Below are 22,501 nucleotides of genomic sequence, written 5' to 3'. Positions count from 1 at the left end.
TTGATTTAGGATTCTATGTGATGGATGTGAACATGCATATATGAGATAAGGCCTAATGGCTGATGTGATGAATGTGAAAGTGTATATATGTGATAAGGCCTAATGGCCGATGTGATGAATGTGAAAGTGTATATATATGTGATAAGGCCTAATGACCGATGTGATGAATGTGAAAGTGTATATATATGTGATAAGGCTTAATGGCCGATGTGATGAATGTGAAAGTGTATATATATGTGATAAGGCCTAATGGCCGATGTGATGAATGTGAAAGTGTTTATATGTGATAAGGCCTAATGGCCAATGTGATGAATGTGAAAGTGTATATATATGTGATAAGGCCTAATGGCCGATGTGATGAATGTGAAAGTGTATATATGTGATAAGGCCTAATGGCCGATGTGATGAATGTGAAAGTGTATATATGTGATAAGGCCTAATAGCCAACGTGATGGATGTGAAAGTGTATAAATGTGATAAGTCCCGAAGGGCATTTGTGTCAGTACTATATCTGGGTTAAAACCCCGGAGGCTTTATGCGAGAATATTATCACTGATTAATGTCCGTAAGCTTCGTGCTCGTACTATATCCGAGCTCTAAAGACCCGATGACTACGTGTGGGGATTTTGTCCGGGTAAGATCCGATAACTTCGTGTGGAGATTATGTCCGGGTAAGACTTCGTAATAAGAATTGCTTATAAATATATTCAATGCGAAAGGTTAAACAGGTATGTACACCAAGTTTATATGTGATCTTGATTTGCACTAAATCATAAGGTAGTTATGTGATGCATACGAGAGCAATCTATGAGACTATTCCTATGATTATGTGACATCGGATCAGTGTAAGAGGTTATGTGAAATCATACGATATATCTATGTCAGATGAGCTCACTTTTATGTGAAAGTTTATCTGCCTATTGTATATGATGAGATGTGCATATTCGGTAAAGAGATGGTATGCCCGAAGGAAGATTGAAAGAAAAATACGAACAACTATGTTATAATTTGATTGTTATCTGTTGAGACTGCTTAAAACTTACTAAGCATTGTAATGCTTACTCCGTTTACTCTGTTTCCTCTGTTTTATAGATCTCATTTGGAAGCTACAGGCTCGGGGATCATCAGCAACTAGTCACACTATCACTATCCACTGTTTGGTACTGCTACGTTTTGGATTATCTTATGGCATGTATAGAATAGACTAGTGGCGGAAGAATATTTTTGGTTAATGTATATAAGCCATGCGAAAATGGCATCTTTTGAATGTTTACTTAGAGAAGTTTAAATTTTATCCCTGGCTGTGCTTAGTACTTATTTAAATGAATGATCTTTATTTCAAGAAAAAAAATTCAAAATTTTACTGTTCTGACATGAGTTACAAGTCCGGTAATGCCCCTTACCTATTCCGGCGACGGTTACGGGATAGGGGTGTTACAAACATCATCAAATTACTTATACTTTGGAGCCAAATACCAACACAAACCTCATATTCATATACTTGGAACATAGATCATCATTTGCACATATACTTACCTTTCATTTTCAAATATAGTGCACAATTCGAATGTACCTGAATCGGATACATATTCACTTACTCATTTATTTTCTCATAATGCTTGTTGAACCGTTCGGACACGTAAGGATACACGGATAGCTCAAAGAACATATATAATGCCAATGTCCCAGACGTGGTCTTACATGTAATCAATCATCAATGCCACTATCCTAAACAGGGTCTTACTCGAAATTAGACACGATTTCGATGTCCCAGACATGGTCTTACACATAAAACAGAAGTAAATGCCAACGTCCCAGACGTGGTCTTACATGAAATCACATAACGAAATCCTGTGTCATGACATATGTATCCTAACTATTCCTAGGGTTGTGCGGGGTTTTTCAGACGTCGGAACTTTGTCTATACTTACTCAAATAACACATATTGAGCTTGAATATTCATTCATCACAATTCAATATCATATGAACAATAATTATTCAATTCAAACACGTTTATTGTATAGTGACTTACCTCGTACGGATTCGGATGAATGAAATCGGTTACTTGACAACTTTCGACTTTCCCCGATCTAACTCCATTTTCTTTAATTCTTGATCTATATAAATTCAAATTTACCTTATTCAATCACAAATTAATTCAAAACAATCCATAGATACATATTTAGGGCAATTTGCAAACTCGTCCTCATATTTTCACATTTTAACACTTTAGTCCCTAATTCACAAAATCACAAAATACACATAATTTGCATATACTTATGCTTGGCTGAATATTCATAGTTCTTATTCAAGTCTGCAGATTTCATTTACTTCACATTTTAGTCCATCAATTTAGAAATTTCACAATTTAGCCCATTTTACTCAAAATCATCAAAAATCCAAAGACAACATATAAATCCAACATTAAACTTTCATATTTCATCATATAACAACATAAAGCTCATGAATTTATCCATGGCACATTTCAAATTCATCATCAAAATCAGAAATTTAGGCATGGGCTTAGTAAAACACAAAACAACGATCGCAAAAACATAGAAATTATCGAAAACAGAACAAAAACGAACCTTCAATTGAGCTTTAGTATGGTCAAACCCTAGCTAACTCTTTTCTTTTCTTTTACTTTGTATTTTTGGTTGTGGATGAACACATAATGGCCAAATTTTATGTTTTATTTACTTATTATTAACTTAAATAACCAAATTACAAGTTTGCCCTTAATGAAATAATAATAAAAACTTATAATGGTTGTCCTTAAATGTCCATTAACCATGTTAATGGTCCAATTGCAATATGAGACCCTTGCTTTAGAAAGCCAAATCAAATAGGTACTTTAACAAACAGAAAGCTACTTTTACATTATACATGATTAGGTTCTTTTTCAATATTAAGCACACAAACATTCAAATTTCCATACTAGACTTTCACACATGCTCATCCACATATCATAAACATGAAAAATAATATTTAAATATTTTTTAACTCTTATATGTGGTCCCAAAACTACTATTCTGACTAGGGTCAAAACCGGACTGTTACAGCCATGCCATGTACCCTTCAAAATGGTCTTATACACCCGTGTGCTAGGCCATGTGCTAAGCCATGTGAAAACTAGAGGGTATACTGACTTGTGCCACATGGCCAAGCCACACGCCCGTGTGCTAAGCCGTGTGAAGCTACTGACTTGATTTCTAAATAAGTATCATGGGACACATGGTCGTGTCATCTAGCCATGTGTCACACACGGCTGAGACACAAGCCCATGTCTCTACCCGTGTGGACAAAAATAGGTCATTTTCCAAGCCTTATTTATCACCCAAAGTGGTACCAACCAACACATACCAAATAGCATATGACCATATCATCAGTAGGCATTCAAACCAATCACAACCAAGTATAAATCATGCCATATCAATACCAATAACCATAATACTCATAAGCGTCACAATTGGTCCTTTAAAAACATACCAATATCACTTCCAAAAATTTACGTAAATGGTCAAGTGCATAAAGTCACTTTTGTGCCTAACACATGACCTATATGCCATTTCTAATCTCAACTATATGATACTCTTCTTACCCAATCAAAATCTATAACAGCCCGATTTAGACCCTATTCACAATGGTGGTTTCGAGACCACAAACCTAAGACAAAGAATATTTTAAAATTATTTTTTGTGTTTATTATGTGTGAACTTATATCTGTGAAATTTTCGTGTTTTAATTTTGTAGTTTAAGTGTCGATTTAATAAAAAGGGCTTAATCGCGTAAAATGAAAATTTGATGGTTAAATGTGAAAGGGTTGAATTGTTGTTGTCTTTTTAATTTAAGGTATTTATTATGCAATATAACCATTGTTAAAGTGATGGACGGATATAACCATGGCTTATAATGGTTTAAGAATTTTAATTTAAAGGTTAAATATGTAAAATAATAAACATGTTATTACAAGAAAACATATAATAAAGTTATCATGCATTGTCTTTCATTATTCATGACCGAATATGAAAATAAAATAGAAAGAAAAAGGTTTTCAAGGTTTCAGCCATTGTTGAGCTTGATTAAGGTATGTAACTAGCTCGGTTTTTGATAATTTTTACGTTTTTGAGATCGCTGCAGTGTAATGTACAAAGCTGATGCTTAAAATTCTGATTTTGATTAATAATTTAAGTCATATCATTGATTAATATTGAGCTTTGTGGTGTTAGTTTATGAATTATGAAAGATATGTTTTGGATTAATATGATTTGTATTAGAATTTTTGATGAAATTGAGTAATTAGGGCTAAATTGCAAAAATAATAAATTAAGGAATAAAAATGTGAAATAAATGAAATGTATGGACTTGTATGAGCGTGGGTAGTATTTGGCCTAAGTATTGTATGTGCAAATTTTGCATGTTTTGTGTTTTGTGCAATTTGGACTAAATTGTAAAAAGTGTAAAATGTCAGAGGTAAAATGGTAATTTGCCCATTTATGTGTTTTTGGACTGAATTGAGTGAAAATATGTTTGAATAAGTTTAATTGGAATATGTTTAGATCAAGAACCAAAGAAATCGGATTTGGATTGGAGGAAAACAAAGGTTGTCAATTAGTCGTCCCGTTCTGATTACTGTTGTCCAAGGCAAGTTTATAAGCTAATAGATGTTATTTATTTGATTAGATACGAACTATATATGCTTAAATGTATAATGTGATATTATATATGTGGAACTGAATATGTATAAGCTTAGAATCGATGTGTAAGAGTTTGATTCGATCGAGTTACGACATGTGAAAGCCCCGTGTAAACCTTAGGAATAGTTGGGATACATGTTTCATGACATCGTTTGTAGGTGGGAACCTATGTGTACGATTTTGATTCGACCGAGTTACGACATTTGAAAGCCCCGTGTGAACCTTAGGAATAGCTGTGAACTAAATATGCATAAGTTGTAACGTCCCAAAAATCCTAAACTTTCTTTTTTTGGGTTTTGATAAAAGTGTGCTTAATATTCCTAATCAAGTGTTATTTATGTGATAATAGGCCTTGGCTAAGTTTTGAGTTTGAACTTTAGGGTGATGGAAATTATAGTTTAATAATTAAAAGAATCTTGATGGTAAGTAGTTTGGTTTCTAAATAAATGAAGGAGGAATTGGACACAAGGAGCCTTGTGTTGGAGTGGAAAATAGCGTCACATGTGGGGCTTAGAGGTGGCGTCACATGAATGGCAAGGAGGTTTGGGGTTCTAATCCCTTCTTGCTCAAAAGAAAGATATATTTTTGCTCAATAAATGGCCAGTAGTGGCATTGGATGTGAACTCTGAAAGGAGTGATCAAAGGAGAAATTTAAGGAAAGGATTAAGGAGTCATCAAGGAGAAAATTTAGGAGATGAGGGGTGTAGAGAAGTGGAGCCCAATTGGGAATTTGGGTATAGGTAAAATCTACTATGGTATATATAGGTGCTGATTTTGGGGATTCTAGGCTAATGCCGAATTCTCCCTTTTTATTTTACCGAAAACACTTTTCTCTCCAAATATCTAAAAGTCGAAATCCCTTATTCTTTCTCTTTTATTTTATGCTGATTTCTTCCCTTCCTTTCTCATCAAACCCTTTTCTTTGTTGCTCCTAGTTACTTTCTCTAAAGCCGAATATCTTTTTTGCCAAAATCCTGTTGTACCGCCACTTTTTCTTTAACGTTGGCAGATCGATTCTTGTGTAAGTGCTTTACTTTCTTTTAGTTGGTCTTCCTAGTACCGATTTCTTCTCTCCCTCACTCTTTCAAAATCGATTTTGGTAGGGGATTAGTATCGAATCTCAAATTTCAGATCTTTGCCGAATTGCTCCTTAGGCGTTTTAGGGTTTTGGGTAAGTTTTCCTCTTTTATTGGTTAATGTTGGCAAAATGGTCATGAATGATTTAAGAGTGACTTAAGATGATTGCGAGTCACTTGTTGTCTGGTTCTTAATGATTAAGATTGATGCAGATTTAAGAAATACTCGTGATTAGTGATCAAGGAAGGGTTGTTAAGGCTTGTCGTTCAAGGTAAGGCAAAGGTCAGATTTTCGATTTTTGGTGATCGTATTTGATAAGTGTATGACTAATCGTTGAGTGACATCGTTTGTAGGTTCGTGGCTAAGGATATCGCGACACGTTTTAGTAACAAGTGTGTACATACACTGCACGCACAGTAAACTGGCAAATCTCAAAATGCCGAAAAGCTGAAATGCCGAAATGCCGAAAAGTTGGAAGTTTGGTTACATTAGTCTTGCCAGTTCGCGAATACTCGCAAGGGGGGAACTGATAGGTTATTACATGCCTCATGAGCGATTCCATGGACTTGGGCTGTGTATTGGCCAACCGGGCCAAAATGGGTTAAATGGCCCCGATGGGCTGTAGGGGCCATAATAGGCAAAATTGGGAATTTGATACTATGTGATGAAAAATCATATGATTGCATGACTATGAGTGTGATTGGGCCTGACGGGCCATATGAAGGTGATTGGGCCAAATGGGCCATATGAATGTGATTGGCCTCGATGGGCCATATAAATGAGATTGGGCCTAAAGGGGCCAAATGAAGAAGTATGGATTTGTTAGTGTTTAGTAAGGGTTTGGATTTGTTAGTGCTTAATAAGGGGTTGTGGACCTATTTTTTTTGGTAACTACTCAATCAGGCATAAAACTTAAATAATAAATTAATTGTGACCATGGATGAGTCATAAGGTTAAGGTGTGGCAATGGGTATATGCATGTCTAGGATTGGATCTAAGAAGAGCTTGGTACTTAAACGGTCTTAATGGCTCACCTTCTCTTTTTTGGGACCCTACCTGGTGCATAGTATTTGTTCACTTTAACCAATGAGGACTTGTTAACGGGCCAAGGTAAGTAATAAACCTGTAATAAAGAGAAATTAACGAAAATGCCCCTGAAGAAAAAAATGAATAAAATACCCCTATGTGTGGAATGTAAGATTTATGGTGTTACATGTATAGCTGCTGCATTCATATGATATTCTATTTAGGTTGCATATGGGTTGAGAATTATGAAACGGAGGAAGTATATGAGGATCGCATGGTTACTTGACGACCGTGGATCCACCGGTGGCTATTAAGCCCAATATTTGATTAGCAGCTTGGTGCAATGAAGGTAGTACCGCAACTGGACTACCATTGGAGTGTATCGGGTGGGTGGGTTAATATTTATATCCCCACATGGTGTGTATCGAGGGATGGAGATGGTGTGTAGCAGTTGGATGGGTAGGATTCGTGCATATTTGGTAGCAATACATCTGTTCTGATATTGAATTGGGCTCAGGCCCAAAAATACTTGCTATTGAATGCTTTACTATTTGCCGAGGGTTGTACACACTGAGTTTTTGCAAACTCACCCCCTCTTTTATTTTTCTCAGGTGATCCTTAGAAGGTGGTTCGACGGTTGGAGGGACTCCGAGGTGGCTAGCTAGCAAGATGACTTGGACTTATATTCTTAAGCATATAATTTCTAGTATTTTAAGTTTTTTCAGTCCGAATTGTAATAAGGCCTATGCACTGGATATTATTTCATTGTCATTACTACGCTTTGAAAATAAATACAAACTGAATGTTACCTAATTTTCTCTTTTGAAGGGTTTTTAATGAAGACATGGTTTTCAATAAAACACTTCAATGTGACACGTTGGATCTGGCCATAACGTCTAGGCAGGGTTTGGGGTGTTACATTTAGTGGTACCAGAGCCAAATTGTAAAACTCAGGCTGTGAAGTGGGCCTTATTATTTGGGTTTATTTTTTAAAAAAAAGAATTGGATCACAATGTTTTGGAAAAAGTTCTTGCTGTACGGCACACTGAGTCTCCGACTTATGTGGGTGCAAGTTATGTGGCTACTACCTGGAAGGAATTCCTGAATTTGACCTATGGAAACAAATATGTGGCGAAGTATGAGGCAGAATTTTTACGCCTTAGTAGGTATGAAAGAGTTATGGTGGCAACGAACTATGAGCGTTACGTTAGGTTTGAGGATGGTTGTAGGGATAGCCTCAGAGTATTGATAGCTCCACAAAAGGAGCGAGTTTTCTCGGAGTTGGCAGAGAAAACAAAGATATTAGAGGAGGTGAAGCACACTGAGTGCCTGAATCAAGAAAAAGAAAGGGGTAAGAATAAAAGGGAGGCTGAGACTCCTAGTGTTGGACAGAGGCCTAGGGCTAGGGCCAGAGTTAATGGGCCAGTTAGAGCAGGGCCCCCTGCTATTAATCCAAGGGTTCCACCTTGTGCTGATTGTGGGTAAGGTCATGTAGGCGAGTGTTGGAAGAGGACGGAAGCTTGTCTAGCTTGTGGATCTATGGAGCCTAGGAGCAAGAGTTGCCCTAGAAGGCCAGGTCAGGTGCCAATCATGGGCCAAGGTGGTGTTCAGCCACCGAGGGGTGGTCAGCTGCTGCCAAGTGGTCGTAGGCAGGCCAGGGGTGGTAACGGCAATAGACGTGGACGTAGAGCACCAGGCGAAGATGCAGGCCATGCTGAGGCGAGGCAACCAGCTTTAGTTTATGCTACTCGTCGCCGAGAAGACGGAGATGCCCCAGATGTGATAATGGGTATGTTCTTTATTCATGAGTTACGTTACACTACATTGATTGATATTGGATCGACACATTCATATGTTGCATGCAATATAACTGAACCTTTGGGTGATATGTTTGAAATTACTATGAATGAGATTACTGTGATAAGTCTATTAGGCCAGTCAGTGGGAGTGAATAAGTTGTTTAGGGAGGTACCCTTAGTAGTCCAAGGGGTTACCTTTATAGCAAATTTGATGGAATTGTCGTTTAGCGAGTTTGATTTAATCTTGGGTATGGATTGGCTGCTGAAACACTGAGCAACCTTGGATTGCGCTGCAAAGCGAACGGTGTTAGGAATGACGGAGGATAAGGAGGTGGTGGTGATTGGTGAACGCCAAAATTATCTGTCGAATGTGATTTCAGCATTAAGGGATGAGAAGTTGGTATGAAAGGGATGCGAAGCCTATTTGGCTTATATTAGTGATACGGAGGCTAAGAGCCCTACTGTTAAGGAGTTAAAAACAGTTAGGGAATTTCCTGATGTTCTTCCTAAGGAGCTGCCAGGGTTGTCGCCTAATAGAGATGTAGAATTTGGAATCGAGTTGTTACTTGATACGACTCCGGAGTCCATCGCCCCTTATCGGATGGCACCGAGGGAGTTAGTAGAAATTAAGGCACAGATTGAGCAATTGTTGGATCGAGGTTTCATCTGACCAGGTGTGTCTCTATGGAGAGCATCGGTGTTATTCGTAAAGAAGAAAGATTTGACACTGCGAATGTGCATCGACTACCGACAGTTAAACTGGAATCGATGATCTTTTTGATCAGTTTAGGGGAGCTTTTATTTTCTCTAAGATTGATCTGCGTTCAGGGTATCACCAATTGAGGGTTAAGGAGGCAGATGTTTATCAGATAGCTTTCAGAACTTGTTATAGGCACTACGAGTTCTTGGTGATGCTATTCGGGCTGACGAATGCACCTGCCACTTTCATGGATCTCATGAATCGGGTCTTCCAACCCTACCTGGATCGATTTGTGGTGGTTTTTATAGATGAAATCTTAGTGTACTCAAGAAATGAGGATGAGCATGATGCACACTTAAAGATTGTGTTACAGATTTTGAGGGAGAAGCAACTGTATGCCAAATTCAGTAAGTGCAAATTTTGGCTAAGGGAGGTTACTTTTCTAGGACATGTGGTGTCAGCTGAGGGGATTAAAGTGGATCCCCAAAAAATTAAAGCAGTGTTAGACTGGAAAACACCTAAGTCAGCATCAAAAATTTGAATTTGTCTAGGCTTGGCAGGGTACTATAGGCGGTTCGTTGAGGGCTTTTCATTAATTGCTGCACCTTTAACTAAGTTGTTGAGGAAGGGGTACCGTTTGATTGGACGTACAAGCAGCAAGAGAGTTTTGGAAAACTTAAGAAGGTTTTAACTGAGGCCCCTGTGTTGATTCAGCAAGAGCCTGGGAAGGAGTTTAAGGTTTATAGTGACGCGTCGTATGTGGTCTTGGGTTGTGTATTGATGCAGGAAGGAAAGGTGGTCGCGTATGCGTCACGTCAACTTATGACTCACGAGGTGAATGCCCAACCCATGACTTGGAACTAGCTGCGGTGGTTTTCACGCTAGAAATATGGAGGCATTATTGATACGGAGAGAAGTGCATAATTTATTCGGACCATAAGAGTTTTAAGTACCTCTTTACCCAAAAGGAGCTAAACCTTAGGTAGCGTAGGTGGGTGGAATTATTGAAGGATTATGATTGTCCAATTAAATACCACCCTGGTAAAGAAAATGTGGTAGCCGACGCATTGAGTCGTAGGGTTAAGTCAGACTTGAGGGCTATGCTTGCCCGTTTAAGCCTGTGGGATGATGGTAGCTTGTTAGCTAAGCTTCAAGTAAAACCAGTGTGGGTTGAGCAGATAAAGAATAAGCAGTTAGTGGATGAGACTTTGGGTGCTCATTTTAGACAAGTAGTAAATGGGGAGACATCAGACTTTGGGATAAATAGTGAATGAATGTTGTGTTTCCGTGGGAGAATGTGTATACCAAAGGACGATGATCTAAGGCAGTCTATTCTGTGGGAAGCGCATAGCAGTCTCTATGCTATACATCTTGGTGGAAACAAGATGTATCAGAATTTGCTTGAGCTTTATTGGTGGCCTCGACTTAAGTGTAAGGTTATGGAGTTCGTAAGTAAATGCTTGATTTGTTAAATGGTAAAGGCGAAACATAAGTTGCCTTCAGGTTGGCTTCAGCCAGTAAAGATTTCACTTTGGAAGTGGGAAAGGATTACTATGGACTTTGTTAGTGGGCTTCCCTTGACGCCTACTAAGAAGGACTCGATATGGGTTATAGTGGATTGGTTAACCAAGTCTGCCTATTTCGTACTGGTCCGCATCGATTACTCGTTATGAAAGCTAGCTAGGTTGTATGTGGCAGTGATTGTAATATCTGATAGGGACCCAAATTTCACTTCGCGATTTTGGAAAAAGCTGCACGATGCGTTGGGTACTAGGTTGAACTTTGCTACGACATTCCACCATCAAACTGATGGACAGTCAGAAAGGGTGATCCAAGTTTTGGAAGATATGTTGAGGGGATGTGTAATTGAGTTCCGAGGTAGCTGGGAAGACTATTCGCTGTTAGCTAAATTTGCATACAATAATAGTTATCAAGCAAGTATTAGGATGGCTCCTTATGAAGCACTGTATGGGCAAAGGTGTCGAACTCCAACGTGTTGGAAAGAATTGGACGAACGAAGAGTTTTGGGCCCTGAGTTAATAGCAGATACGAAGGGTAAGGTAAAATTGATTCGAGTTAGGTTGAAAGAGGCCTCGAATAGGTAGAAGTCATATGCTGACCTTAAGCGTCGAGAGATTGAGTATGCAATGGGGGACTTAGTTTTTCTTAAGGTCTCTTCGTGGAAGAAGGTATTAAGGTTTGGATGGAAGGGGAAGCTAAGCCCAAGGTTTATTGGGCCATATCGGGTTGTGAGACGGATTGGGCCAGTCGCATATCAGCTGGAATTACCTTTTAAACTAAGCCAAATTCAGATCGTGTTTCATGTTTCCATGCTAAGACGGTATCTTTTTGATCCTTCACATGTCGTGTCGGTTGAGGAGATCGAGGTTACGCCAGGCCTAACTTTCGAGGAAGAGCCCATACAAATAATTGGTCATGATGTTAAGGTATTGAGAAGTAAGTTCGTCCCATTAGTCAAAGTGCTTTGGTGTAATCACAAGGCTGAGGAGGCTACTTGGGAACCTGAGGAAGCGATGCGACATCAATATCCTCAACTGTTTGGATCAAATAAAATTTCGAGGACAAAATTTCTTTTAGTGGGTAGAGTTGTAACACCCCAAAAATCTTAAACTTTCTTTTTTCTTCAGTTTTGATAAAAGGTGTGCTTAATATTCCTAGTCAAGTGTTATTTATGTGATAATAGGCCTTGGTTAAGTTTTGAGTTCGAACTTTGGGGTGAAGGAAATTATAGTTTAACGATTAAAAGAACCTTGACGGCAAGTTGTTTGGTTTTTAAATAAATGAAGGAGCAATTGGACACAAGGAGCCTTGTGTTGGAGTGGAAAGTAGCATCACATGTGGGGCTTAGAAGTGGCATCACATGCATGGCAAGGAGGTTTGGGGTTCGAAACCCTCCTTGCTCAAAAGAAGGATTTATCTTTGCTCAATAAATGACCAGTAGTGGCATTGGATGTGAACTCTGAAGTGAGTGATCAGAGGAGAAATTTAAGGAAAGGAGTAAGGAGTTATCAGGGAAAAAATTTAGGAGATGAGGGGTGTAGAGAAGTGGAGTCGAATTGGGAATTTGGATATAGGTAAATTCGACTATAGTATATACAGGTGCCGATTTTGAAGATTCTAGGCTAATATCAAATTCTCCCTTTCTATTTTACCAAAAACACTTTTCTATCCAAATATCTAAAAGCCAAAATCCCTTATTCTTTATCTTTTATTTTGTGCCAATTTCTTCCCTTCCTTTCTCATCAAGCCCTTTTCTTTCTTGCTCTTAGTTACTTTCTCTAAAGTCGAATATCTTTTGGCCAAAATCCTGTTTTGCCGCCACTTTTTCTTCAACGTTGGCCGATCGATTCTTGTGTAAGTGCTTTACTTTCTTTTATTTGGTCTTCCTAGTACTGATTTCTTCTCTCCCTCACTCTTTCTAAATCGGTTTTGGTAGGGGATTAGTATCGAATCTCGAATTTCAGATCTTTGTCGAATTGCTCCTTAAGCGTTTTAGGGTTTTGGGTAAGTTTTCCTCTTTTATTGGTTAAGGTTGGAAAAATGGTCATGAATGATTTAAGAGTGACTTAAGATGATTGCGAGTCACTTGTTGTCTGGTTCTTAATGATTAAGATTGATGCAGATTTAAGAAATACTCGTGATTAGTGATCAAGGAAGGGTTGTTAAGGCTTGTCGTTCAAGGTAAGGCAAAGGTCAGATTTTCGATTTTTGGTGATAGTATTTGATAAGTGTATGACTAATCGTTGAGTGACATCGTTTGTAGGTTCATGGCTAAGGATATCGCGACACGTTTTAGTAACAAGTGTGTACATACACTGCACACACACAATAGACTGGCAAATCCCGAAATGCCGAAAGTTTGGCTACCTTAGTCTTGCAAGTGCGCGAACACTCTTAAGGGGGGAAATCGATAGGTTATCAGAGGCCCCATGAGCTATTCCATGGACTTGGGCCGTGTATTGGCCAACTGGGCCAGAATGGGCTAAAAAGGCCCGATGGGCTGTAGGGTCCATAATAGACAAAATTGGCAGTTTGATACTATGTGATGAAAAATCATATGATTGCATGACTATAAGTGTGATTGGGCCTGACAGGCCATATGAAGGTGATTGGGCTTGATGGGCCATATGAATGTGATTGGGCCCAATGGGCCATATGAATGAGATTGGGCCTAAAGGGGCCAAATGAATAAGTATGGATTTGTTAGTGTTTAGTAAGGGGTTGTGGACCCAGTTTTTTTGGTAACTACTCAATCAGGCATAAAACTTAAATAATTAATTAATTGTGATTGTGGACGAGTCATAAGGTTAAGGTGTGGCAATGGGTATATGCATGTCTAGGATTGGATTTAGGGAGAGCTTGGTACTTAAGTGGTCTTAATGACTCACCTCCTCTTCTCTGGGATCCTACCTGGTGCATAGTATCTGTTTACTTTAGCCAACAAGGACTTGTTAATAGGCCAAGGTACGTAATGAACCCATAATAAAAAGAAATTACCGAAAATGCCCCTAAGGGCGGAAATGACTAAAATACCCCTATGTGTGGAACGTAAAATTTATGATGTTACATGTATACCTGTTACATTCATAGGACATTCTGTTTAGTTTGCATATGGGTTGGGAATTATGGAACGGCGGAAGTATATGAGGATCCTATGGGTACTTGACAACCTATTAAGCCCAATATTTGATTAGCAGCTTGCTGCAATGAAGGTAGTACCGTAACCGGGCTACCATTGGAGTGTATCGAGTGGGTGGGTCGATATTTATATCCCCACATGGTGTGTATCGGAGGATGGAGATGGTGTGTAGCAGTTGGATAGGTAGGATTCGTGCATATTTGGTTGCTTTACATCTGTTCTGATATTGAATTGGGCTTAAGCCCAAAAAGACTTGCTATTGCATGTTTTACTATTTGCCGACAGTTGTACACACCGAGTTTTCGAAAACTCACCCCCTATTTTATTTTTCTCAGGTGATCCTTAGTAGGTGGTTCGACGGTTCGAGGGACTCCAAGGTGGCCAATGTGCGAGACGACTTGGACTTGTTTTCTTAAACATATAATTTCTAGTATTTTAAGTTATTTCAGTCCGGATTATAATAAGGCCTATGGGCTAGATATTATTTCATTGTCATTACTGTGCTTTGAAACTAAATACAAATTGAATATTACTTAATTTTCTCTTTTGAAGGGTTTTCAATGAAATCAAGGTTTTCGATAAAACATCAATGTGACAAGATGGATCCGGCCATAACGTTCGGGCCGGGTTTGGGGTGTTACAATATGTATGTAATGTTATATTTTGATTCATAAGTATATGTATATGAGTGTAAATGTACTTGGTTATATAATGATATTTTGGCTTTCAAATCGAATGATACTTTGTTAATATATATATGTACATTCGGCCATGATAAAGTTTCTATGTGAATGTATATGTTATACATGAAAATGTAAGCTTGAGATTAAATGTGACTATGATAGTATAATTTGGTTTGGTTTAAATGACTTGATTATGTCATTAAGTTGTTTATTTGCTTATGACTTACTGAGCTATGATAGCTTACTGTTTGTGTTTATATTTGCCTTTGTTTTATAGATTTTGGAGATTAGTTACGAGCTCGGGGATCATTAGTAAAGTCAATCACACTATCGACTATTTTTGGTATTTTATAAGTTTGAACTCAAATCTATGGTATGTATAGGCTAGATTATATTTGGCTAAACTTGAAGTTGTGTATATATTAAGCCATGCGAAAATGGCTTGTTTATTTTATTAGATTCAGTTTTAAGGTTTGATCAAATTTTGGTTATATTTGATATGGTTGCAGTTTATTTTGGTATGCATATTTTATGATATGTATGATTTGTGTTTTGGTGATATGTTTGTGATGCTGATTATATGATTGAAAATGAAATGTGTTAGTTATGAATCATAATCGGCCATGAAAGTAGCTCATTTTGGATGTATGATTTGTGGTATATTTTGTGAGGTGTTTGATTATAAAATTTGACTTAAGTGAGGTTAATATGGTCGATAGATATGGCTAGGTATAATGTTAAAGTATAAGCAAGTTTCGGTCTTGATATATATATGTGTGAGGTGGTTGGCATATTTGCTAATGGTTGTGTAATTATGGTTATGTTTTAAGCCTTTTTTGAAAGCAACATGCATACTATAACTATATGATATACTTGGTATATGGATAATGATATAATCATGAGAGTTGGCATGATTAAGTATATGAAAAGTTTATGTTATATGTGTATGAAATTGAATTAATTATTTAGGTTTGGATTATAAATGATTTTGTAGGTTGTACGAGTGATATTTAGATATGTTTCATAGTATATGAAAAAGATATGATATGATTTAGTGTGATTGTTCGAGTATGACTCAAATTGATGTGTTCATATGTGCATAGATTTGTGATGAGTTTAAAAAGAATATTTGATCTTAATATATTGCTTGTTATGTATTATAAATAAAAATATATGTCTAAAATGCAGTGTGAATATTATAATATAGTTTAATATAATGGCCGATTAAATGATGTGATGAATAGCAAAGCACATGCATGTCTTAGGAATAATTGATTGGCTATATAGGTACAGTGATGTTGGAAAATAATTATTAAGATTTACATAACCTTAATATTTGATAAATAGGTGTTTTAGGTATGAATATTTCAGCAAGTATGTTTAAGTTGGTGAACAGCACTTTGGAAAAAAAATGCAAATTGTATAATGAAACAAATGTACAATTGAACTAATCATCAGATTGTTAATGTCGCATATATGATTAGTCTAAATATATATATGCATTTGTTTGATTAGTTTCAATAATTACATGTGTAAGGGTATTAAAATGAAATATTTAATATTATAGCAAATGCATAAAGGTTTACTTAGTGATGGTTAAACTCTTAATTTGCATTCAAAAATATATTTATGAAATTTCTTTCTATGAAATGGAAAAATGTTTGATTTATGTTATGTGGGTATTCGAATACCATTACAGCGAAAAATATATAGGTTGAATTATGTATTTATAAAGTGTATACTATAAGACATTGAGATATGTTTATTGACTTGAGAATCTGATGTATGTTTGATATGAAATCGACTGAACTTTAAGATATGAATAATTTATGTAGTATGCTTTATGTTTATTATTTAATTAGTAATATTATATATATATATGAATATCATCTATGTTTTGCTTGATTGTTAAATGTGTTATTATGTTTGATAATACCTCTTAACCTTAGTCCAACGACGGATACGAGTTAGAGGTGTTACAAAATCTAGGCACTTTCAAGACATTCCATACATCATAAAGCTAACTATACACACATATATATATTGATAAACCGCAATTTATACATATTTTTACCCCATGCTTAACACATTTTATGGATGATTTTTCCTTAGATTTGGTGAATTCGATGCTCCTAATGCCTTAATTTCATGTTTCATACTTAGGAGAGCATAGAAGAGTGAAAGGAATGAGAAACGGGCCAAAAATCGAGAAAATGGGCCAACGTATGAAATCAACACAGCCTGGACTTCCTCACACGGGAAGACCACACGGCCGTGTCAATTTGGTAGAATTGAAGCACGACTCACACGGGTAGACCACACGCTCTTGCCTATTTAACAGGCTTGACCACAGCCTGAAGTAATCGCACACGGGCATGTCACACAGGCGTGCCCCTGTCGGCCCACGCAGAGTCCTATTCAAAAAAGGCTACTTTTGAGGGCTCTAAGGCATTCCAAAGCATATAAATACACCCTAGAAGAGGAGAAGAGGGGGACGCAGAGGAGGAAACAAGGAATTACTCAAGGAAAGCCAATCGATCCATCTCAGAAGCCGGATTCACCATCAAGACTGAAGATCTCCCTTCAAACTCCCTCATGAGTTTTGGGTTTTCTTATGTTTTGTTATTTTTATTATTTTGAGATGTTTTCTTTCATTAGTATGAACTAAAACCCTAAATACCTAAGGGGAATGAAACCTAAGACAGATCTTGTGATTATTATCTGAATTGTATGATAAATATTTGACTTGTTCTTAATTATGTGTTCTTAATTCTTGTTTTGATATTCCAGGATATTGATTCAAGTTAAGCTCTTTTTCAGAGGAGGAATAGACTCTGTCTAGGAGTAAATTTGTCATAATTAAGTGGAGTTGATTGTGCGTCTAGAGATAGGGTGATAAGATTTTGCCGGATTAGGGTGAAACCTAATAAGGGGATCCATAGATCGAGTTAATGCAACCATAGGGCGTTAATTAGAAAGAGATTTCAATTATTCAATCTAGGGTTAGTTATTGTTAGTCTTGAGAGAGATAATAATATAACTTAGGGATCTCTACGGAACAAGTTGAATGAATAAATCGTCCGATTCAGAGTCAAATAACATGTGAAGTCTAGGTGGATTTTTCCTTAGGTATTGTCTCAATCAATCGAATTTTCCAAAAATTATTTTCCCCAATTTTCTTTTCTGTGATTTCTTAGTTTAATTAATTAGTTAGATAAACAAAACCCTTTTATTTTTTTTAGGCTAGATAATAAAAAGAAAGTTGATACTAGTATTTTAGTTCCTTTGGGTTCGATAATCCGGTCTTGCTAAAGCTATACTACTGGTAGATAGGTACACTTACCTTCATCGTGATAATAGTTAGTTTCAAGAATGATTCACTATAAATATTTAAAACCTGTCACGAATATCACGTATCAAGTTTTTTGGCACCGTTGTCGGGGAACTAAGATATTAGGAACACTCAATTTTTATTGCTTTAGCCATTTACTTTTACTGCAATTTAAATTTTATTCTAATTTTTATTACTAATTCTTCTTTTTCCCTTTTTCTGGCAGGTTCTTATAGTTTATGATTAGAAAAAACCAGTCAGGACCATTACTTTTTGACAGTGAGATTGATCGCACAGTTCACAGAAACCAAAGAGAAACAAGGAGAAACTTAAGTTACACAGAGAACGAGCAATAGGACGATATTCAAACCACAACCAAGGAGATGGCTAAAAATCAGGAAAACCTGGTACCTCCCACGATTGCTGTTAATCCAGTAAATCAGAATCCTGCTCTGTGCACTATGTATGATTATGCTAAACCTTCTTTAACAGGAACTAAAGCGAGCATAGTTAGACCTGTTGTAGCTGCAAATACTTTTTAGCTGAAACCTAACACAATTCAAATGATACAACAATTTGTTCAGTTTGATGGTTTGCAGGACGAAGATCCCAACGCTCACTTGGAAAACTTTTTGTAACTGTGCGATACATTTAAAATTAATGGTGTTTTTGATGACGCCATTCGCCTTCGGTTATTCCTTTTTTTTTTGAGAAACAAAGCTAAACAGTGGTTGAATTCGTTACCACAGGGGTCAATCACTACTTGGGAACAAATGACCGAAAAGTTTTTACTAAAATATTTTTCGTCAGCTAAAATGGCTAAATTACGTAATGATATCTCTTCTCTTGTACAGATGGATTTAGAAACACTCTACGATGCATGGGAGAGATATAAGGACCTTTTGCGAAGATGCCCTCACCATGGGTTACCACTCTGGCTACAGGTTCAAACTTTTCATAATGGCCTGAATCCTTCGACTCGACAAATGGTTGACGCTGCTACTGGTGGAACCATCAATAATAAAACACCTGAAGATGCCTATGAATTTATAGAGGAGATGTCACTGAATAACTATCAGTGGCAAGTCATGAGGACAAAGCTAACGAAAACAGTCGGTGTTTATAACGTCGATTCGGTCACCATGCTCTCTAATCAAGTAGAACTCTTGAATAAGAAAATTGATGGTTTTCTTAGTTCTTCATAGGTTCACCCACTAATGCAATGCGAAGCAAATGGAGGTGGATCGAGCAATTCAAAATACCCACCTTATGGCCACAACATGGTGAACAAGCAGTTAAATTACATGGGTAAGAATCCTCAATCTCAAAACAATCCTTATAGTAATACTTACAATGCAGGTTGGAGAAATCACCCAAATTTTTCATGGGGAGGCCAAGGAAATCAAAAACCACCACCCTCTCCAGGATTTCAGCAACCACCATACCAACAGGAGAAAAAGCTGAACCTTAAGGAGATACTAACCAAATTCATCTCAGTGTCAAAGACTCATTTTCAAAATACTGAGACGACACTCAAAAATCAACAAGCATCAATCCAGGGGCTCGAAACTCAGATTGGATAGCTCGCCAAGTTGATTTCTGAATGACCACAAGGTAGCCTACCAAGCAACACTGAATCTAACCCAAGAGTGCAACTCAACACAATTTCCATTCAAGATGAGGAAAGGTTAGTGGCAAAACCAAGGCCAGAACCGGTGGTAAGCGAAGGTAAGAATGAGGTAGGCCAAAATGAACACAAATCGTAAGTACAGAATATAAACCTCGTGTGCCATACCTAATGTGACAAGGAAAGACCACTCAGATGAACAATTTGGTAAATTCCTTAAACTTTTAAAGAAACTACATATTAACCTATCATTTCTTGAAGCACTTTCGCAGATGCCGAACGCAGTCAAATTATTAAAGGAGCTTCAAGTAAATAAACCAAAGTTAGATGAAAGGTCACATGTGGAGCTGAATGCGTTTTGCTCAGCCATTCTCCAGAATAAGCTACCCAACAAACTAAAAGATCCAGGGAGTTTTACGATTCCTTGTTTAAGTGGTAGTTTAGAAGTTAATAATGCGCTGGCTGATCTAGGGGCTAGTATCAATGTTATGCCTTACAAATTGTTTAAGCAACTAGATCTAGGGAAACCCAAACAAACTAGGATGAGCATTCAATTAGCAGATAAAACTGTCAGATTTCCTAGGGGTATCATTGAAGACGTACTCGTTAAAATTGACAAATTTATATTCCAGTTGATTTTTTTGTTTTAGACATATAAGAGTACAGTAATGTTCCTTTAATTTTGGGATGCCCTTTTTAGCAACTGCTAGAACAATTATTGACGTTGGCACAGGTGAACTCACACTTCGTGTAGGAGACGAAACAAATAACCTTCAAGCTCGCAACCCGACCAACACATCAAAAATTTAAGTTGATTGCACAAATTGTTCTACTAAGACTGATCATACGGTGCAACCTATTTTGCAGGAAATAAGTTCGAAGGACACACATGAGCCATGTTCAATCCACAACAAAGAATCTACCCATGAAGAACGAAGGTTACGAATAGAGTAGTTAGATGAATGGCTGACATTTAAACTGAGAAAACACGAAAAACCAAAACTACGCCAGAACGAGCTTAATGCCTCACCAAATCAACTTAAGGTTGGAGATGAAGTTTCATTAGATGCCACAGATCCTCACATTGACACTGCCAAACCGAATGAAGAAATTCCTCTTATGGTACTTAGCATTTTACCATTTGGTACAGTCAAGGTAAGTCATCCCAAATTCGGCACCTTTAAGGTAAACAATATCCCCCTAAAACCTTATTCTGATGGGATTCATAGCAGGATTGAGGAGTATAAACTCCTCGAACCACCATGGCCATTCACCAGAGAGGTAAGTTGAGCTTAGACTATAAATAAGCGCTTCTCGGGAGGCAACCCGAGCACTAACGTTATTAACTTCTTTAAATTTTAAGTGTTTAAACACCTAACTTACCAACAGAGCTCTTGAATACAGGTTTACCACACTCACACGACCAAGCACACGGGCGTGCCTTAGGCCGTGTGAAAACAGGGTGAAATTTTCCCCAACACTGGATGCGATAAGTGGCCACGGCCGTGCGTTAGGACCGTTGCCGAATCTGCGAAAACAACACGGGCGTTTGACATGCCCTTCTCGTAGAACCGTGGTTGAACCTGAGAACATAGCACGGGCATTTGCCACGCCCGTGTCTAGAACCTATGGTCGAACCTGTTAGATTAACACAGGCATGGGCCTACATACACGAGCGTGGGAGAAGTGAACGAATATAGACATAGCCATTCGACACGGGCGTCAGCAAAATGTCAGATGCTCCCAAATTCAAAATTCGCGAATCACACGGGCAAAAATTGGGGAACATAGGTGTGTCCCCTGGCCGTGTGTCCCAAAATCTATTAATACCCTTCACTATTCATCATCTTCTTCACCCAAAATCCCTAACCCTAGTCACTACAAGTCCACACGACCTCCCTGCCACGCCCGTGCGCTGCCTCCAACTCCATTTTCGACACCCATTCTCATCTTTTTAGCGTTTGTTTACTCTTTTCTCTCTATTTTCTTCATCCCTTTTACTAATTTTATGATTCTTATGGTTTTATTTGGCAGATTTTTTTTTATATTCATAGTTCTCACTATAGTCATGCTTATACGTTTATTCTTTGCCATTTTAGTCAATACTTTCTGATACATTCATTCTTTTCGTGTGTTCCCATAAGATTCTAGTTCAGTCATTTTATGTTAAAAATAATCATGCTTTTATTATGTCAATTTCTATATAAACTTCTATCATTTAGATTAAACTACTGAGTATTTTTGGTTGGACTGGTTAGTTTAACTATATCCATGATTACTTCTTGAGTTAGTTAGTTATGTTATATTCTTTGTTCTTCTTACAGGTATACCATGTCAAGCTTACATGGCAAGAAAACTGTCATTCCCGCTTCAAAAAAGCGGAAAGGGGCATCTTCCTCGGGCCCTATCGCAGAAATTCACTACCCATACCTCCAATTTCCACTCGGTAATCAGGAGGAACTATTCCAAATCCTACGAACCCGACCTTTAGGTGTGGACCCTTGCGTTGACTGGATAGTGCTTGAGCAAGTCTAGTTGGCTGACGATGTACGAGCACTCCTGACAACCGATCCATGGGACATCTTCTTTCCGATCATTGAGCCGATGTACCTTGAGCTCACACTTGAACTTTGCTCTGCATTCCATGTTCAAGACTTCATGACCAACTTTAATGATCCTAGAATAGTCCAGTTCCATCTCGGCGGTTTAGTTCGCCAGTTGAGTGTGCCCTGTAAGAGTATGCCCAAAGATCAATCACGAGATGGTTGTAATAACATACTTGGTTTATCATGTTTATTAATATAAGGCGTTGCCATTATTATTTTAGTTTCTTTTCTGTGTGCATAAATAAACTGTTTTATAATAATGTCCTGAGAATAATATGATTATTCTTAAAAGATC

At 37.5% G+C, this 22,501-nt stretch overlaps 1 non-coding gene across 1 annotated transcript; it reads right to left on the bottom strand.

Annotated features, from left to right (window-relative positions):
* Positions 1-18,794: 18,794 nt before the first annotated feature.
* LOC121210669 (small nucleolar RNA R71) lies at positions 18,795-18,901 on the bottom strand. Its single transcript, XR_005905783.1, has one exon. It is a non-coding gene; the product is annotated as a small nucleolar RNA R71 (small nucleolar RNA).
* Between the last annotated feature and the right edge of the window lie 3,600 nt (positions 18,902-22,501).

The sequence above is a fragment of the Gossypium hirsutum genome, chromosome A11 (assembly GCF_007990345.1).
Source record: "Gossypium hirsutum isolate 1008001.06 chromosome A11, Gossypium_hirsutum_v2.1, whole genome shotgun sequence".
NCBI lineage: Eukaryota > Viridiplantae > Streptophyta > Magnoliopsida > Malvales > Malvaceae > Gossypium > Gossypium hirsutum.
Note: the sequence above shows the minus strand (reverse complement) of the source record. Positions and strands in the feature narration are given on the sequence as shown.